Source organism: Pristiophorus japonicus, chromosome 3, assembly GCF_044704955.1.
Source record: "Pristiophorus japonicus isolate sPriJap1 chromosome 3, sPriJap1.hap1, whole genome shotgun sequence".
NCBI lineage: Eukaryota > Metazoa > Chordata > Chondrichthyes > Pristiophoridae > Pristiophorus > Pristiophorus japonicus.
In genome coordinates, this window is record NC_091979.1 from 156777591 (window position 1) to 156796663 (window position 19073).

Here is a 19073-nt window from a genome sequence, read left to right on the forward strand (position 1 = left end):
GTCTTCCTGTTTTTGCCACCAAAGTGGATAACCTCACATTTATCTACATGATACTGCATCTGCCATGCATTTTCCCACTCACCTAACCTGTCCAAGTCACTCTGCAGCCTCTTAACATCCTCCTCACAGCTCACACTGTCACCCAGCTTAGTGTCATCTGCAAACTTGGAGATATTACATTCAATTCCTTCGTCTAAATCATTAATGTATATTGTAAATAGCTGGGATCCCAGCACTGAATCTTGCGGTACCCCACTAGTCATTGCCTGCCATTCTGAAAAGGACCCGTTTATTCCTACTCTTTGCTTCCTGTCTGCCAACCAGTTCTCTATCCACGTCAATACATTACCCCCAATACCATGTGCTTTAATTTTGCACACTAACCTCTTGTGTGAGACCTTGTCAAAAGCCTTTTGAAAGTCCAAATACACCACATCCACTGGTTCTCCCCTGTCCACTCAACTAGTTACATCCTCAAAAAATTCTAGAAGATTTGTCAAGCATGATTTCCCTTTCATAAATCCATGCTGACTTGGACCGATCCTGTCACTGCTTTCCAAATGCATTGCTATTACATCTTTAATAATTGATTTTAACATTTTCCCCACCACCGATGTCAGGTTAACCGGTCTATAATTCCCTATTTTCTCTCTCCCTCATTTTTTAAAAAGTGGTGTTACATTAGCTACCCTCCAGTCCATAGGAACTGATCCAGAGTCTATAGAATGTTGGAAAATTACCACCAATGCATCCACTATTTCTCGGGCCACTTACTTAAGTACTCTGGGATGCAGACTATCAGGCCCTGGGGATTTATCAGCCTTCAGTCCCATCAATTTCCCTAACACCATTTCCTGACTAATAAGGATTTCCTTCAGTTCCTCCTTCTTGCTGGACCCTTGGTCCCCTAGTATTTCTGGAAGGTTACTTGTGTCTTCCTTAGTGAAGACAGAACCAAAGTATTTATTCAATTGGTCTACCATTTCTTTGTTCCTCATTATAAATTCACCTGATTCTGACTGCAAGGGACCTACATTTGTCTTCACAATCCTTAAGTAGAATTGGGTCAATAAATCCATTGCAGTGCCAGTTTAACATCAGAGTTTGTGCCATTGAGAAACAGAGCTGTGGGAAAGACATGTTTTTTAAATTGAGAAAATCAGGTGAATGACCAAAGCCTATGGTACAGGACACCACCAAACTTGATCGGTAGTAGGAGAGAAGACATGTGGGCCAATTCTATTGTGCTCAGTATTTGGGCGGGCTGTGGGTGTAAAAATTGTGCCACCGCCCCCCCCCCCCCGATCGCAGCCAAGAGCCCTGAACAGTCTTGGTGGTCGGACCTCAGTACCGTGCGAGCTCTGAATGAGCATCCCAAGGCAACTTGCCAGTCAGGGAGGGTGGGAAATTGGTTGGCTGCTACACCAAGATGGCTGACTGGGGGGGAGGGGGGGCACGCAGGGAGCAGTAATGAGCCAGAGTATTTTTATGGGACCTGGAGGAGCACTCCTGACCCCACAAAACTTTGGTGCACGTCAACAGTGGTCCCTTTAAGGACTGCTGGTTGGGCCACTCCGTGCCAGGGACCAGTAGGTGGTCCACCTGAAGCCAACACCGGGAGGCCTAAAGCATTTTTAGGCTTTGGTCTTATTTCAATGCAAGCGGTTAGCTGCAGGCAGCAAATGGGTGCTCGGCTGCTGCTCGCTGCTTGTGGGAGGGCAGGAAACGCCTATGCTTAGCTGGCTGGCAGGTCGGGCCTTGCAGGTGTGGACAGGGGGTGCCGCTTCCAGAAGGTGGGCAGAACAGGCTGGCTGTATTTTTGCACTCCAGCATCTCCTGGCCCCCCAAAAATAAAAGAAAGAGAAATTTGAGGCCCATGAGCAGCAACCAGCAGCCGTCCCTTTATGGCTCCCTGGTTAGGTCGCTCACCGCCTGGTAACATCATTGGAATGAGCTCCGCCCATTTGTACTTCAAGATTGCTACTGGGGTCCTATAATGGTGTAGAGCCCGATTTTCATATTTAAAGAGCCTCCCACCTCAAACAGGCGGGAGTGCTGTGCGGGAGACCCACCTGGAAATTGCATTAGGTGGTTCTGGAGTATCCGAGGGGCAGTCCCCTGGATCTTCCTCTGCCAGTTGCCTATTTTTCAGACAAGAAACAGGAGTCGACAGTTGAAAATGATTCCTGAAATGAGCTGACAAGTCAGTGACTCGTAACTTGGAGAGGATTGTCATATATCATTGATAAAGTTATGTATCTGTCGGAGTACTGCATGGTCTTGAGGTTACTATACCAGTATATATATTCTGATTTCAATGGATTTAAACATTATTTTTCCAAGAAACCAATGAAACATTTGTGATAAAACCCAGCTCCAGTTTTAGCTGCAATAAATGTAAATTGTATAACTATAGTTGAATTACTAATTAATAAACTTATTCATAGCATCATCGTTTACTTTTGTTTCTGGAGAAGCGTTTTCATTCCCATTTGGTGCATAAATGTCAACTGTCCTCCCATTAAATTGCTCAGGATGAATAGCAACAGAGGCAAACAGGTTAAGATTTTGGACAGTTCTGAACAACAGAAAATAGCAAGCGCTTATATTATTTACTGAGAAGCCTAAGTAAAACACCAAGGGTGAAGAGAGTAAGAGAGATAAATAAACCAGTAATGGTAAGGTGACACCAAACCAGGGTATTGAATGAAGGGCGCACAGAAGGAGATACGTCCATCCTTTTGAGGTCCTGGGAATAATCAGCTGGAAAAAGAGAAGGGTACAATTTTTCTCAATTTCAATTTAATTAAAGAAAGTTTTTCCAAAATCGTATTTCCAAACTTTGTTTGGTGTGCCCTTCAAAGCTTCTGTTCAATAACTCTGTCCTATTCAGCATAATAATAAGCATCCCATCAATTTCACTTGAGGATTTACTTTGTTTAACTTTGCCAAACGTGGCTTTTACTATAAAATGTTTTTTTAAGCAGTAAGATGAATGACCAAGCCATTACTGCAGCTGACTGATGGTTTGCACATACCTGAGATTGACAGGCACCCCAGCCGTTCAGGAGCAGTGCTCTTAGCACCCAGGCAGCCTGCCAGATGGGACTGGGACTTCTCAAGACCAGTGACCATGAAGACTTTGCTTTCACAAAGACATATTCATGTCATATTGTAGAATGGTAACATATATAGGGCTAGATTTTATGCTTTTGTGCAAATCGCCCAAAAATGGGCAGTATTTGCGGCGTGGGTGGTAAAAATGGGTTTTCAGATTGCCGGCTTGTCGCCTATTCTCAAAGTCCCTAGTCTCCATTTTAAAAATTGGGCGTTACCACGAGCGATCTGAAATGGGCAGTAGCGTTAAATCTCTCTGACCTTCTGCCGTAAAGTGTCACCGTCCTTAACAACGGCATGGCAACGCTCATTTCCTGCGATTCAGGAGGTCAGGGGTCATCATTACATGTGCAGAAGAGAAGACAGAGAGAAAGGGAGCAAAGAGGGACTGAAAGCGTGTGTGGGTGTGGTGTTGCTTGTTTGGCTGCTGTGAAGGCACGAGGGAGATTCACCAGCAGCAAAAAGCCTATTAAGCACCCAGAATATAGTTGGCACCGAGTATTTGTCCAACAAATAATATATAACATGGAAGGGATGGAGGAGGCCCTGGAGCTGGTAGCCAGGAACACTGATGGCAGAGGCCTCCCAGAGGTCCCGGAGCGCGGCACTGCACCCCAAGGCGCTGCACCCGCCATTGCCAATGACATATGAGAGCCAGGAGTAACATCTTACTTCTGGCTCGGAGCACGTTCTCACCTCGGGACCGTCCTCTCCCGTATATGTCCAAGCAGCGTTTCGGCCATCATCCCCGCAGTGCCTGAGGAACACCTCGTTGGAGTCAGGAGTGGAAGGGGAAGGGGTAGAGATGGTGATGAGAAAGGAGGGGAGGGGAATGGTTGGCTTTTACAGATATACTTATGATTTCAGACAAATGTTCGGTTAACATTTTTTAAATTTAACATAACCATGTTGCGCATTGGCTCAGATAGCTGCACCGTTACTCATTGGTGATTCCTTAAACATCAAAGGGTATAATTACACTTTGTTATATATGTATACCTGTATTTACTCTGTACAGCCATCAGAGGGCTCATCCCCTGGAGTTCCAAGGGATCCCATAATCCCTTGGGAGTACAGGTATTTAAGGAGGTTTCACGGGCTGGAGAGGCACTCTGGAGACCTGCAATAAAAGACAAAAATCACACTTTACTTTGAGCTCACAGTGTTCAGTCTGACTCTTTCTCCATACACAACACACTTAACTTCAATCAACTTAAACTTTAGCTGTCACCAAGGTGATGCCCACCATTGATGTATGACCTGCACACCCAGCAGTGTGTCGGCCTTGTAAATACCACCAATGTTCTTTCAGGCAAAGTGCTCATTTATGAGCCCCTGACATAAGAGTCTTGCAGCTATGATGGCACCATGGGCCCTTTCATGCGGTCTACAGGGGAGAGAGGGCATGGCTTCAGCGTGAGCCCGATTGTGTGCCCTGAGGTCAGCGTCTGCCTCCTCGTCCTCCTCCTCCTCTCTCTTGAGGCGGACTGTCACATCCTTCTGGCTATTCTTGTCCCCTCCTGATAGCCAAGTTGTGCAGCATGGAGCACATGACCACGAATTGAACTACCTCCTCAGGGTGGTATTGGAGCTCGCCTCCTGAATGGTCCAGGCATCTAAAGCGCTGCTTAAGCACTCCAATTTTTTTCTCCATGACATTGCGAGTGGCTCTGTGGCTCTTGTTGTATCACTTCTCGGCTTCGGTGTGGATGTCACACATATGGCGAGGCCATATCTTTTGTCATCAAGCATCCAGCATTGACATTGTGGCTGACTGGTAATCATGTCAGATACAGTGCTCTCATGGAAATTTAGCATTCACTGCCATAATAATTTGCTAGTTGTTGACCACAAGTTGCACATTCAGGGAGTGGAATCCCTTGGGGTTCCTGAAAACCTCCGCATCCTGAAAAGATGCCCACATTGCGATGTGTGTACAGTCTATTGCTCCCTGCACCTTGGGAAAGTTAGCAATTTGGTAGAATCCTGGAGCTCTCTCAGTCTGAGCCTCCCTGGTCATCGGGAAGCTGATAAAGTCCATCCTGCATGTGTGCAGGGCTTCAGTGACCTGTCAAATGCAGCAATATGTGGCATGCTGGGACATACCGCAAATGTCGCCAGCTGAGGCCTGAAAATAACCCGACGTGTAGAATGGCAGTGCCGCGGTGACTGACCTCGATGGACAGTGCAGTCCTGATGGTGCTGGCAGGCTGCAGATCTCCCCTTATGAGCTGGCATATCTCTTTGTGGAAGCGCAGTCTCCGACGGCAGGTGGTGTTGGGCAAGTTGAGGTAAGACTTCTTCTCCCTGTACTTGAGGGGGGTGTAGTGTCTGGTCCTCCTCATCTGTCTGTCACATCTTACATTCTTACATTGGGCACATGATGCTGTTGAGCGTACCTTCTGCCATCTTGAGTCTGCAGCATGTAAGTGGTCATCAAGAGAGGTTAAGAAAGGACAGGCCCCATTCCAATAGCTCTCTGTTTTCCACCGATTGGTCACAAAGAATGAATGTCCCGACGAAGACAACTATTAAATTCCAATCGTCCACAGTATGATAAAGATGTTTGTTCAGATGTTCACATCATCGCCAAAAACCTCGAGAGTACATCCGAACATCCCCGAGGTTGAAGCAGAGCAGCCTTTTAAATGATGCGACATGTGATTTAGAACATGGCGTCCATACCACTGTGAGTAGTTCCGGTTAGTTCCACCTTTCCCGGCAGTTTTTTGGGCGAGCGATATTGTGGGCGAGATGTGTGCGAGGTGGTGAAAGTGACGCTGGGCGATCTCCTGGGCGCTAGTTTTGGCAAATGTGATCTTTACGACAAAAAAAAGTGGCCGGTCGGTATTATTGAATCTCGGCGTTAGTTACGTGCGGAAAGTAATGCTGGGCGATATTATGAGCATTGGTTTCGCCCATTCTGATCATTCCGCCCAAAAAAAGTGGGTGGGTGGTATTATTTTTTCCCGCCGTTACGTACAAGGGGAAAGTAGCACTCGGCAATAAGTGCCCGAAAAATGGGTGTCAGTTTCCATTTTGTGGCTAAATGGGCAGTATCTGGGCGTTATACTTCATTTCAGCGATAAAATGGACGTTAAGTAGGCATTATGCATGCAAAAAAAGTGTAAAATATAGCCCATAATCTTGGGAGCTTTCACAATCACCTTCAAATGCAGGCTATCAGCTTTTCAGGTTATATTTGCTATGTTTTCGCACTTAAAAGATTTTGTGATGAGTAAATGCAATTGTGTCTCCTTAGAACTCAGGCGCAAGCACATATTTAAACTCCAATTAAAATTGGAGTTCAGAAGAATGAGAGGGGACCTCATAGAAACATTTAAAATTCTGACGGGGTTAGACAGGTTAGATGCAGGAAGAATGTTCCCAATGTTGGGGAAGTCCAGAACCAGAGGTCACAGTCTAAGGATAAGGGGTAAGCCATTTAGGACCGAGATGCGGAGGAACTTCTTCACCCAGAGAGTGGTGAATCTGTGGAATTCTCTACCACAGAAAGTTGTTGAGGCCAATTCACTAAATATATTCAAAAAGGAGTTAGATGAGGTCCTTACTACTAGGGGGATCAAGGGGTATGGCGAGAAAGCAGGAATGGGGTACTGAAGTTGAATGTTCAGCCATGAACTCATTGAATGGCGGTGCAGGCTAGAAGGGCCGAATGGCCTACTCCTGCACCTATTTTCTATGTTTCTATGTTTCTATATGTGCAAGGTTTTATTGGCAGCTGAGAAATATGCAGAAACTCGATTGACTGATGTAATGGATCTTGGCAGCATGTACCCCTCTGAAAGTGGAGCTTGTGTAACTTATTTCCAATAGTTCAGACATTTAGCAGATCCAGTAAATTATTTTTAATAACCTGTGCAACACTTGTGAGGAAAATTGTGGTGCTGTCTGTCTATTTTCTCCTTATTTATCCGTGGGCACTGATTTGCAGCCTCAATGATTTATGAACTTCTAGTGCATTTATACCACACATGATTCACTTTGGGAGCTCCTTTTGAAAATGTGATTTTTCAATGAAATTCCAAATGGCTACACACAATTTAAAAAAACTGTTAGCTTGATAATTGAAGAGAACGTCAATGGATTAGTGAGAATAATGTGTGCAGCTTGGGTGCCCCATTATAAAAAGGACATGAAAAGAGTAAAGAGTGTTCCATGCACATTCGCCAGCGATGGAGAACTAGGGGCCGAAATTCAGCCACGCCAGAAACCTGCCGCACTTACAATTTCTTACCTGTTTTTACCGCCATACAGGAAGAGGTCGACTCCTGATTGATATTTAAATCTTTGTCGTTTTTTTTCGACAAGATGGGAAGTTGGTCGTAATAGGGTGGAAGTGCTGGTGAGGGGCAGAATCAAATCTCAGTCACTGTCACTTAGTGGCGGAGCGGTTGTGATGTCAGATGCCACCACATCTCTCCCCTCATTTAAAGGGGATAGAATCGGCGATTTTGTAAGTTCGGCCATTGGGCCACCAGGGAGGGTTTCGGCTGGGCCAGCAGCCTGGCATCCAAGAGGGGGTGCCAGGCTGCCAGTTGGCGGCCCGGCCGAACCTGGGGCAATAATTGGCCGGCCGACCGGGAAGTCGGCCGGCAAAAAAGTGCTGCCGCGATACCGTACCGCACACACACAAGGTGCCTCCACAGAAAAAGCTGTCGGGGGCACAGCACGGCGGAGCAAAGATTTTTGGAGATAAATTTGGGGCGGATTGCGATGTTGGCAGATAGCGGCGATGCGCGCTTTGATGATGCGCTTGCAGCGGTTTTCACATGTATACTGATGACACCCAGCTGTACCTCACTACCACGTCTCTCGAGCCCTCCACAGTCTCTAAATTGTCAGTCTGTTTGTCCAACATCCAGTGCTGGATGAGCAGAAATGTTCTCCAATTGAATATTGGGAAGACCTAAGCCATTGTTTTCAGTCCCCGCCACAAACTCTGTTTCCTAGGTATTGACTCCATCTCTCTCACCACCTCCTGTCTGAGGCTGAACCAGACTGTTCACAACCTTGGTGTCATATCTGACCCTGAAATGAGCCTTCGACCACATATCCGCAGCATAACTAAGACCACCTATTTCCACCTCCGTAACATCGCCCGTCTCTGCCCTTGCCTCAGCTCATCCGTTGCTGAAGCTCTCATACATGCCTTTGTTACCTCTAGACTTGACTATTCCAACGCAATCCTGGCTGGCCTCCCACATTGTACCCTACGGAAGCTAGAGGTGATCCAAAACGCGGCTGCCCATGTCCTAACTCGCAGCAAGTCCCGCTCACCCATCACCCCTGTGCTCGCTGACCTACATTGGCTTCCGGTTAAGCAACGTCTCGAATTCAAAATTATCATACTTATTTTCAAATTCCTCCATGGCCTCACCCCTCCCTATCTCTGTAATCTCCTCCAGCCCCACAACCCCCACAAAATGTCTGCGCTCCTCTAATTCTGCCCTCCTGAGCATCCCTGATTATAATCCCTCAACCATTGGTGGCAGTGCCTTCTGTTGCCTAGGCCCCAAGCTCTGGAACTCCCTGCCTGAACCTCTCTACCTATCTTTCCTCCTTAAGATGCTCCTTAAAACCTACCTCTTTGACCAAGCTTTTGGTCAGCTGCGCTAATTTCTACTTATGCAGCTCGATGTCAAATTTTTATCGCATAATACTCCTTTGAAGCACCTTGGCATGTTTCACAACGTTAAAGACACTATATAAATACAAGTTGTAGTTGTTGTTTTTTCCCTATAAATTATAAAGAGCAATGTTAGATATTTTCACTGGTAATGTTGCTATTTTTTAAAGAGTTTTTAGATAGACACAATTGCAGAAATAGGCAGGAACATCTTATTCTCCTGTCTAATCTTGAGCCTAGGCATTGTTGTATGTGTGCTGTTCAGAGATTAACTGTGGTGTAATAAAGATTTTGGGGAGAATTTACCCTTGCTGGTTTACTCACAATGTTGCTGTTCCCATTCCATGGGTGATATCTCCTCCATGTCTGGTCAGCTACTGAAAACAGAGGAATACTCATCCTTGCAGGCAGTTGTGAACTGCCTGTAGGAGGCAGTTAAGCACCTGAAGTAGTATTGGGAAGGTCAGATCAGATGTTTACTAAGCAAATTTACTGTAAATTGAGGGTCACATGATGAGGAAAGCTGGTTTTACAGTCAAGGAGCTTCAAGCTCTACTGCAAGAAGTCATGGAGAGGAGACATACACTTTATGGGAATGATACTCATCTTCCTTTCCCATTCTCAGAGTTATTTGAGGCATGGGATAAGGTAGCTGAAGACAGACCATACTAGTTGACTACTGCAGTTTTATAAATGGCTGACTCAAATGCAACATCCTTGCAATGCATATCCCAAGGTAAGGTCCCCTGAATCCCAGCAGGCTGCCAGTGAAATGCTGGAGTCAGCTGCACTGAGTCATTTCACAAGAGAATCACTGAGGAGTGGTAGTTTAGGTGTTACACATCTAAAACAAAGTACTAAGGACAGCACTGTGCCAACATTCACACAATAGGAAAAGTAAATGCACAACACTTGATTTGAACATTGTACCAGAGCATTTTATTGTCATTGATTACAATATAGGAGGAGCCCAGCATAAAATAGCAATCGATGATTTTTGAAGAACTGAGCATAAAGTGTACGGCAAAGTGATTTGCCCTTTAGAAAATCATCATCATCATAGGCAGTCCCTCGGAATCGAGGAAGACTTGCTTCCACTCTTAAAATGAGTTCTTAGGTGGCTGAACAGTCCAATACGAGAGCCACAGATTCTGTCATAGGTGGGACAGATAGTCGTTGAGGGAAAGGATGGGTGGGACAGGTTTGCCGCATACGCTTTCCGCTGCCTGCGCTTGATTTCTGCATGCTCTCGGCGATGAGACTCGAGGTGCTCAGCGCCCTCCTGGATGCACTTCCTCCACTTAGGCAGTCTTTGGCCAGGGACTCCCAGGTGTCAGTGGGGATGTCGCACTTTATCAGGGAGGCTTTGAGGGTGTCCTTGTAACGTTTCCTCTGCCCACCTTTGGCTCGTTTGCCGTGAAGGAGTTCCGAGTAGAGCGCTTGCTTTGGGAGTCTCGTGTCAGGCATGCGAACAATGTGGCCTGCCCAGCGGAGCTGATCAAGTGAGGTCAGTGCTTCAATGCTGGGGATGTTGGCCTGGTCGAGGACGCTAATGTTGGTGCGTCTGTCCTCCCAGGGGATTTGTAGGATCTTGCGGAGATATCATTGGTGGTATTTCTCCAGCCACTTGAGGTGTCTACTGTACATGGTCCATATCTCTGAGCCATATTTCTGCAGCCCTGTAGACCATGAGCTTGGTGGCAGTTTTAAGGGCCTGGTCTTCAAACACTCTTTTCCTCAAGGGCCGAATGCTGCACTGGCGCACTGGAGGCATTGTTGAATCTTGTCATCAATGTCTGCTCTTGTTGATAAGAGGCTCCCGAGGTATAGGAAATGGTCCACGTTATCCAGGGCCCCGCCATGGATCTTAATGATTGGGGGGCAGTGCTGTGCGGCGAGGACAGGCTGGTGGAGGACCTTTGTCCTACGGATGTTTAGCTTAAGGCCCATGCTTTTGTACACCTCAGTAAATGCGTCGACTATGTCCTGGAGTTCAGCCTCTGTATGTGCGCAGACGCATGCATCGTCTACGTACTGTAGCTCGACGACAGAGGTTGGGGTGGTCTTAGACCTGGCCTGGAGATGGGGAAGATTGAATAGGTTCCCACTGGTTCTGTAGTTTAGTTCCACTCCAGCGGGGAGCTTGTTGACTGTGAGGTGGAGCATGGCAGCGAGGAAGATTGAGAAGAGGGTTGGTGCGATGACGCAGTCTTGTTCGACCCCGGTCTGGACATGGATTTGGTCTGTAATGGATCCGTTGGTAAGGATCACGGCCTGCATGTTGTCGTGGAGCAGGCAGAGGATGGTGACAAACTTTTGGGGGCATCTGAAATGGAGGAGGACGCTCCCATAGACCCTTGCGGTTGACAGTGTCAAAGGCCTTTGTAAGGTTGAAGAAAGCCATGTATAAGGGCTGGCGCTGTTCCCTGCATTTTTCCTGCAGCTGTCGCGCTGCAAAAACCATGACCATTTTGCCCCGTAGGCAATGAAATCCGCACTGTGATTCCGGGAGGAGCTCCTCGGCCACAGGGAGAAGACGGTTGAGGAAGACTCTAGCGATGACTTTCCCAGTGGCTGATAACAGAGAGATTCCCCTGTAGTTGCTGCAGTCTGATTTGTCCCTTTTTTAAAAGATGGTCATGATGACTGCATCTCTGAGACCTCCTGGCATGCTCTCCTCCCTCCAGATGAGAGAGATGAGGTCATGTACTCACGCCAACTTAGATTAGAAGATGGCCGCCGGGGTGGCAGCTCCCTAGGGTGCTCCCCTGCTAAGCAATTCCCATCTTCTACCATCGCCAACTTTCCACCCTCAACTTCCCCCTCCCACTGTTTAAATTTCCCCTAGCCCTAATCGGCTCTAATAGGGGGTCTTAAACATTTAAATCCTTATTTTAAACACAACCCTGCGAATTCCACAAGTTCGGGCCTACCTTCGGGCTTCCCACCACACCACCCATCGGCAACAATGACCGGGGCACCTGCAGCGATGGCCGGGCCTCCTGTGGCAGTGACCTGGACCTCTTCCCCACTTCGGTGGCCTCCTCCTCGGCGTCGACTCACCTACCTCACCCGATCCTCGATCCCCGACGACGCCTGGCGAGCCAGGCGATCGGACCTCTACCCCTCCAGCAGCGGCAGATGGGCTTCTCCTCTACGACGGTGTTGGGGCTCATCGGTGACAGCTGGACCTCTCCTTCCCCATTGGTGACCTCCTCCTCAACGGTGACCAGGTCCTCCTCTCCTACGACAGCGGCTGGCCTCCCCTCCTCCTTCAGCGACGACTGGAGCTCGCCTTCCCCACTGATGACCTGGCCTCTTCTCCTCCTCCAGCACATGGTGAGTACCATGGCTGTGACCCCCGTGACCTTCCACTCTGAACCCCAGTGGGCCACTGACCCTCCCAATGCTTGCCCCAACCAAGCTTCGGACCAGCTACCATCAAGGGCACTACTCAGTGCCAAGCCAGCAGCCAACATCTCGCCTTAGGCAACTTGGCCCATATAGCAGTGTCTGGTCTCCAGTTGTCTTGGACCCCCTTGCCACTGGATCAAGACCTTGCTCAGCTAAGCCTGTGTGGTAGCCGGTGTGCAACGACCACCCCACGTTAAAAGAACTCATGCAAAGGCATCTTCCACTCCTCTAACATGAAGTTTGGGACCTGGAACATCAGGCCCTTCATGGACAACTCCAACAGTGACAGGCCGGAACGTCGCACCGCCATAGTTGCCCGGGAACTTAGACGCTTTGCTATCGATATCGCCGCCCTAAGTGAGACCCAGTGGGCAATTGGAAGGAACAAGATGGAGGTTACACCTTCTTCTGGAAAGGCAAACCAGAAGAAGAACGCCGCCTCCACGGAGTCAGCTTCGCCATCAAAAACTAATTGGTCGACCGCCTCAAAGACTCCCCCTGCAGGGTTAACGAACACCTCATGACTCTTCGACTCACCCTATCCAGGAATCAATGCGCCACAGTCATCAGTGTGTACGCCCCAACATTCGATGCAACAGATGAGACCAAAGAGGGTTTTTACTACAACCTCGAAAAATCTCTGTCCCACGTCCCCACGGACAACAAACTGATCCTCCTCAGTGACTTCAATGCCAGGGTCGTTTCACTATTTAGGAAATAATGCAGCTGTGTCAGTGTTTGGAATGCATTTGGAATTAGTGCTTGCTTCACTTGTCTTCTTTATTGATTTGTTGGCACCACTGCTAATTCCTCATTGGGATTTTCACCCTCCCACTGTGCCATGGCTTTCCTATCCTGGCCATTGACCTGCGTGTTAAGGCTTTCCTTTGGGTGAAGTTATGGAGTATGCAGTAGCCGACAATTATTCTAAAAACTCTAGTGGGTGAGGTTGTACTCCAAGGCTGTCCCAATTGGTCCAGACATGGGAAGCGTTGTTTCAAGACATAGATATTTTGTTTGATAATAATTCTGGTTGAAGCATAAGTTCACTATGCTTGTGTCAGTGGTTGAACATAACAACATAAGAAATAGGAGCAGGGGTAGGCCATTTGGCCCTTCGAGCCTGCTCTGCCATTCAATAAGATCATGGCTGATCTGATCATGGACTCAGCTCCATTTCCCTGCTCGCTCCCCATAACCATTTTTTCTCTTATCGTTCAAAAATCTGTCTTTCTCCGCCTTAAATATATTCAAAGCCTCCATAGCTCTCTGGGGCAGAGAATTCCACAGATTTACAACCCTCTGAGAGAAGAAATTCCTCTTCATCTCAGTTTTAACACCTATTATTCGAAGATAATGTCCCCTAGTTTTAGTATCCCCTATGAGTGGAAATATCTTCTCTGCATCCACCTTGTCAAGCCCCCTCATTATCTTATAAGTTTCAATAAGATTACCTCTCATTCTTCTGAACTCCAATGAGTATAGGCCCAACCTACTCAACCTATCTTCATAAGTCAACCCCCTCATCTCCGGAATCAACTGAGTGAACCTTCTCTGAACAGCCTCCAATGCAAGTATATCCTTCCTTAAATACGGAGACCAAAATTGTACGCAGTACTCCTGGTTTGGCCTCACCAATACCCTGTACAATTGTAGCAGGACTTCTCTGCTTTTATACTCTATCTCCCTTGCAATAAAGGCCAATATTCCATTTGCCCGCCTGATTACTTGCTGTACCTGCACACTTACATTTTGTGTTTCATGCACAAGTACTCCCAGGTCCTGCTGTACTGCAGCACTTTGCAATTTTTCTCCATTTAAATTATAATTTGTTTTTCTATTATTTCTGCCAAAGTGGATAAACTCACATTTTCCCACATTATACTCCATCTGCTAATGTTTTGCCCACTCACTTAGCCCACCTATATCCCTTTGCAGATTGTTTGTGTCCTCCTCACAATTTGCTTTCCCACCCATCTTTATATCATCAGCAAACTTGGCTACATTACACTCGGTCCCTTCATCCAAGTCATTAATATAGATTGTAAATAGTTGAGGACCCAGCACTGATCCCTGCGGCACCCCATTTGTCACTGTTTGCCAACTGGAAAATTACCCATTTATCCCGACTCTGTTTTCTGTTAGTTAGCCAATCCTCTATCCATGCTAATATATTACCCCCAACCCCGTGAGCTTTGATCTTGTGCAGTAACCTCTTATGTGGCACCTTATCGAATGCCTTCTGGAAATCCAAATACGCTACATCCACTAGTTCTCCCATTTGCACCATGCTCGTTCCTGTTGTATGTGTATATACCCTGTACACTCAATGTACAGTTACATAAGACCATTGAATGTACCTTTACACTGTATACAATATACCTGTACCACCAGAGGGTGTAACTGGTAGAGACCTAGAGGTCACCTGCACACCGCAGGTAACCAAGTATAAAAGGGAGATCACCTTACTGTAACCTCATTCAGGAGCTGCAATAAATGGACCTAAGGTCACAACAGTTCAAGTGCAATACCTTACCTCATGGAGATATTGTGTTCAGCTTTGGTCTCCTAATTTGAGGAAGGACATTCTTGCTATTGAGGGAGTGCAGCGAAGGTTCAGCAGACTGATTCCTGGGATGGCAAGACTAACATATGGGGAGAGACTGTATCAACTTGGCCTGTATTCACTGGAGTTTAGAAGGGTGAGAGGGGATCTCATAGAAACATATAAAATTCTTACGGGACTGGACAGGTTAGATGCAGGAAGAATGTTCCCGATGTTGGGGAAGTCCAGAACGAGAGGACACAGTCTAAGGATAAACGGTAAGCCATTTAGGACTGAGATGAAGAGAAACTTCTTCACTCAGAGAGTTGCTAACCTGTGGAATTCCCTACCGCAGAGAGTTGTTGATGCCAGTTCATTGAATATATTCAAGAGGGAGTTAGATATGGCCCTTACGGCTAAGGGGATCAAGGGGTATGGAGAGAAAGCAGGAAAGGGGTACTGAGGTGAATGATCAGCCATGATCTTATTGAATGGTGGCGTAGGCTCCAAGGGCCAAATGGCCTTCTCCTGCACCTATTTTTCCATGTTTCTATGTCATTATTAGAGTGCTTACAGACACAACAATTTGTCATGTTAGAGTCCTGGGGTTGAGTCAGTTACATCCTCAAAGAACTCCAGCAAATTTGTCAAACAGGATTTCCCTTTCATAAAACCATGCTGACTCTGCTTGATTGAATCATGCTTTTCCAAATGTCCTGCTACTGCTTCTTTAATAATGGACTCCAGCATTTTCCCAATGACAGATGTTAGGCTAACTGGTCTATAGTTTCCTGCTTTTTGTCTGCCTCCTTTTTTAAACAATGGTGTTACATTTTTTTCAGTTTTCTAATCTGCTGGGATCTCCCCAGAATGCAGGGAATTTTGGTAGATTACAACCAATGCATCCACTATCTCTGCAGCCACTTCTCTTAAGACTCTACGATGTAAGGCATCAGGTCCAGGGACTTGTCTGCCTTTTAGTCCCATTATTTTACCTAATACTACTTCATTAATGATAGTGATTGTATTAAGTTCCTCCTGACCTACAGCCCCTTTATTATCCACTATTGGGATGTTTTTAGTGTCTTCTACCATGAAGAAATACAAAATATTTGTTCAACGTCTCTGCCATTTCCCTGTGTTCCATTATTAATTCCCCAGTCTCATCCTCTAAGAGACCAACATTTACTTTAGCCACTCTTTTCCTTTTTATGTACCTGTAGAAACTCTTACTATCTATTTGGCACAGGTACATCTGGCTGCATAAGGTCTCCCTGGTGTCAACTTTCCACTCTTTAGGACCCTTCAACTAAGAATGGCACAGATAATGGCCTTACCATAAAGACATCATAAGATCTCCGAGGGAAGCAGGCATTGCACTGCATGATTCTCTACTGATGGTTGCTAGCATGCTCACACTGTAATAAAGAAAATCCCTTGGCATCTCATAGTCACTGCATGGTGCTCAGGGGCTGAAGTAGCAATGGGTGGCGTCGACCCTCCTTTGGACTTTATGAAAACCACCAGGTCTCTGGGTTCACGTTGTTCTCTATCTTGCTGCTGTTGGTCCGTGGTGAAAGTAATGGAGACCATGGCACTGCTGAACAATGTCTCTGTTCCTTGATACACAATGCTCAACTGGAAAGAACCAAACAAGTACAAATTGAGGGGCATGTTGACTTTGATGGCCATTGGCAGTCCCATATTGGTTGTGTGGAGGTCTTCGTGGAGGAGGTGTCATAGCTCGGTCAATGTTTCTCAGCTAATGTAGCCAAATTTACTGATGATATAAAGATGGGTGGGAAAGCTTTCGTTTCCCATGCTTACATGTGACTGATTGGTACATTGGAAGATAGATATACACAAGGAAACATCTGATTGACCTGATTTTCTGCCCTGAAGAGATCACTAATGGGCAAATTTTGAAATATGAATGCATGGTGACAACTTCTAACAAATCTGGCAACTGTACATTCAGGGAGTAGAAGCCCTTCTTGCTGAGGTAGTTGAGAAGCATTTCTCGCGGAGCTCGCAAAGCAACAAGAGAGCCATCTATTACACCTTGAACTTCAGGAGAGCCAGCAACCTGGTAAACATTAGTAAGACAAAGGTCCTACACCAGCCTGTCCTCGCCGCACAGCACTGCCCCCCCAAACATCAAGATCCATGGCGTGGCCCTTGACAACGTGGACCACTTCCCCTATCTCGGGAGCCTCCTATCAACAAGAGCAGGCATTGATGATGAGATCCAACACCGCCTCCAGTGCATCAGTACAGCCTTTGGCCGCCTGAGGAAAAGAGTGTTTGAAGATCAGTCCCTCAAAACTGTCACCAAGCTCATGGTCTACAGGGCTGTAGTAATACCTGCCCTCCTGTATGGCCCAGAGACGTGGACCATGTAGAGTAGACACCTCAAGTCGCTGGAGAAATACCACCAGCGATGTCTCCGCAAGATCCTGCAAATCCCCTGGGAGGACAGACGCACAAACATTAGCATTCTCGTCCAGGCCAACATCCCCAGCATTGAAGCACTGACCACACTTGATCAGCTCCGCTGAGCAGGCCACATAGTTCGCATGCCAGACACGAGACTCCCAAAGCCAGCGCTCTACTCGGAACTCATCCACGGTAAACGAGCCCAAGGCGGGCAGAGGAAACGTTACAAGGACACCCTCAAAGCCGCCCTGATAAAGTGCGACATCCCCACTGACACCTGGGAGTCCTTGGCCATAGACTGCACTAAGTGGTGGAAGTGCATTCGGGAGGGCACTGAGCTCCTCGAGTATCGTCGCCGAGAGTATGCAGAAATCAAGCGCAGGCAGCGGAAGGAGCGTGTAGCAAACCAGACTCCCATCGCACCCTTTCCCTCAACCACTATCTGTCCCACATGTGACAGAAACTGTGGTTCTCGTATTGGACTGTACAGCCACCTAAGAACTCATGCTAAGAGTGGAAGCAAGTCTTCCTCGATCCCGAGGGACTGCCTATGATGATGATGAAAACCAGATGTGCCTATCTCACTGATGCGTTGCTGTGATGCGAAAGGTAATGAATTCCCCTGCTCACCTGTAAAATGTGCCAGTCACCTGATGAATTCATTCCCATACTGCAGTCTTGCTGATATTACGGTGGTCCCCAAACGCTGCCTAACATGTGCTATAAAAGTTGAGTGTGGTGATTAGCTTCATAGCCACAGAGAGAGCGCTATGGGCAGGTGCCCATGGCCTCAAGATAATAGTGTGGCAGAGCTTCCCCTATCGCATCTTTAGTGAACTGCGTTCTTCTTGTATGCATCTTCTCACTAAGGTCCTCATATGACTTGTGTTGCCTGTATATGCTGTGTAAGTGGGCTGGTAGTCCATCCTCCTTAAATGCTGCCTGAATCTCCTTTGCACCATCCTGTGCTGCTCCTCCCCCTCAATTATACTGACATACAAGGGTATACCATGACTGTTCCTAGGAAGTCCTCAATGTGGGGGGACTGAAGATCTCTTGGCCCTCTCACACTGTCAGAAGCAGTGGTATGCAAGTCCAGGTCTGTGTAGGCAGAATGCCAAAATAATTGCTGCTAAAAATTGTTCCCAACTACAGAAATCGCTCCTGAAACTCTCCAGACACTGAAACTTCTCACTACTGCTGAGACTCGTAGCAGATGTGCCTTATAATTCTCAGTTCAACTTACTCCGAGTGCATCTTGAGTGTAAAAACTGGAAACTTGGAACAGTGTCTTGGGTCACTTGGGACTCACGGAATGGGCGAAAAAAGTTATGGGAACTCAATGGGATCCATTTTGGGACAGAAAACCAGCGGAAACAGCTTATGCCCTGTTTTGCTGCTAAAATATGTTATTTGCCCCGATTATATGCTGAAATTCTGCCAACATAAATAAAGCAAGGGCAAAAAAATCAAACATAATTAAAAGAATTGAAGCTTTCCCTTCTCCCATGGCTGTCTTGTCATTGAACTGGAACAAATATATAGTGGTAATTAAAATAAAATTTCCGCAATCCACTCCAAACATTCTTGTCTCTTTACAGCCAGAGGAGATTGGGGGCGAGAAATTCGATTGAGCAGCGCCCGTTATATGTGCTGGTGGTGCACCACAAGCCATATTTGTTATGGTAGCCTGTAGTCATCCAGGGTGCCCGTCTGAAAGTGGCAAATTGTGGTCACTATTCTAAGACGCTTGTCAGCCAAACCAGTGGTCCTTATGGGACTGATTGCTGGAGGCTGCCACCCAAAAGATAAGATTCAAGTTTTTGTTACTTACCTTAATGTGGAGCCGGATCATGCAGGAGCACTCCTCCCAGCTCCACATTAAACGCATGGGCCATTGCCGGTGTCAGC

General features: G+C 46.9%; 1 protein-coding gene across 4 annotated transcripts in view; it reads left to right on the top strand.

Moving 5' to 3' along the window:
- The window catches only part of LOC139259954 (SPATS2-like protein), a 398117-nt gene that overhangs the window by 75783 nt on the left and 303261 nt on the right, over nucleotides 1-19073 (top strand). The gene's annotated exons all lie outside the window — the stretch shown is intronic.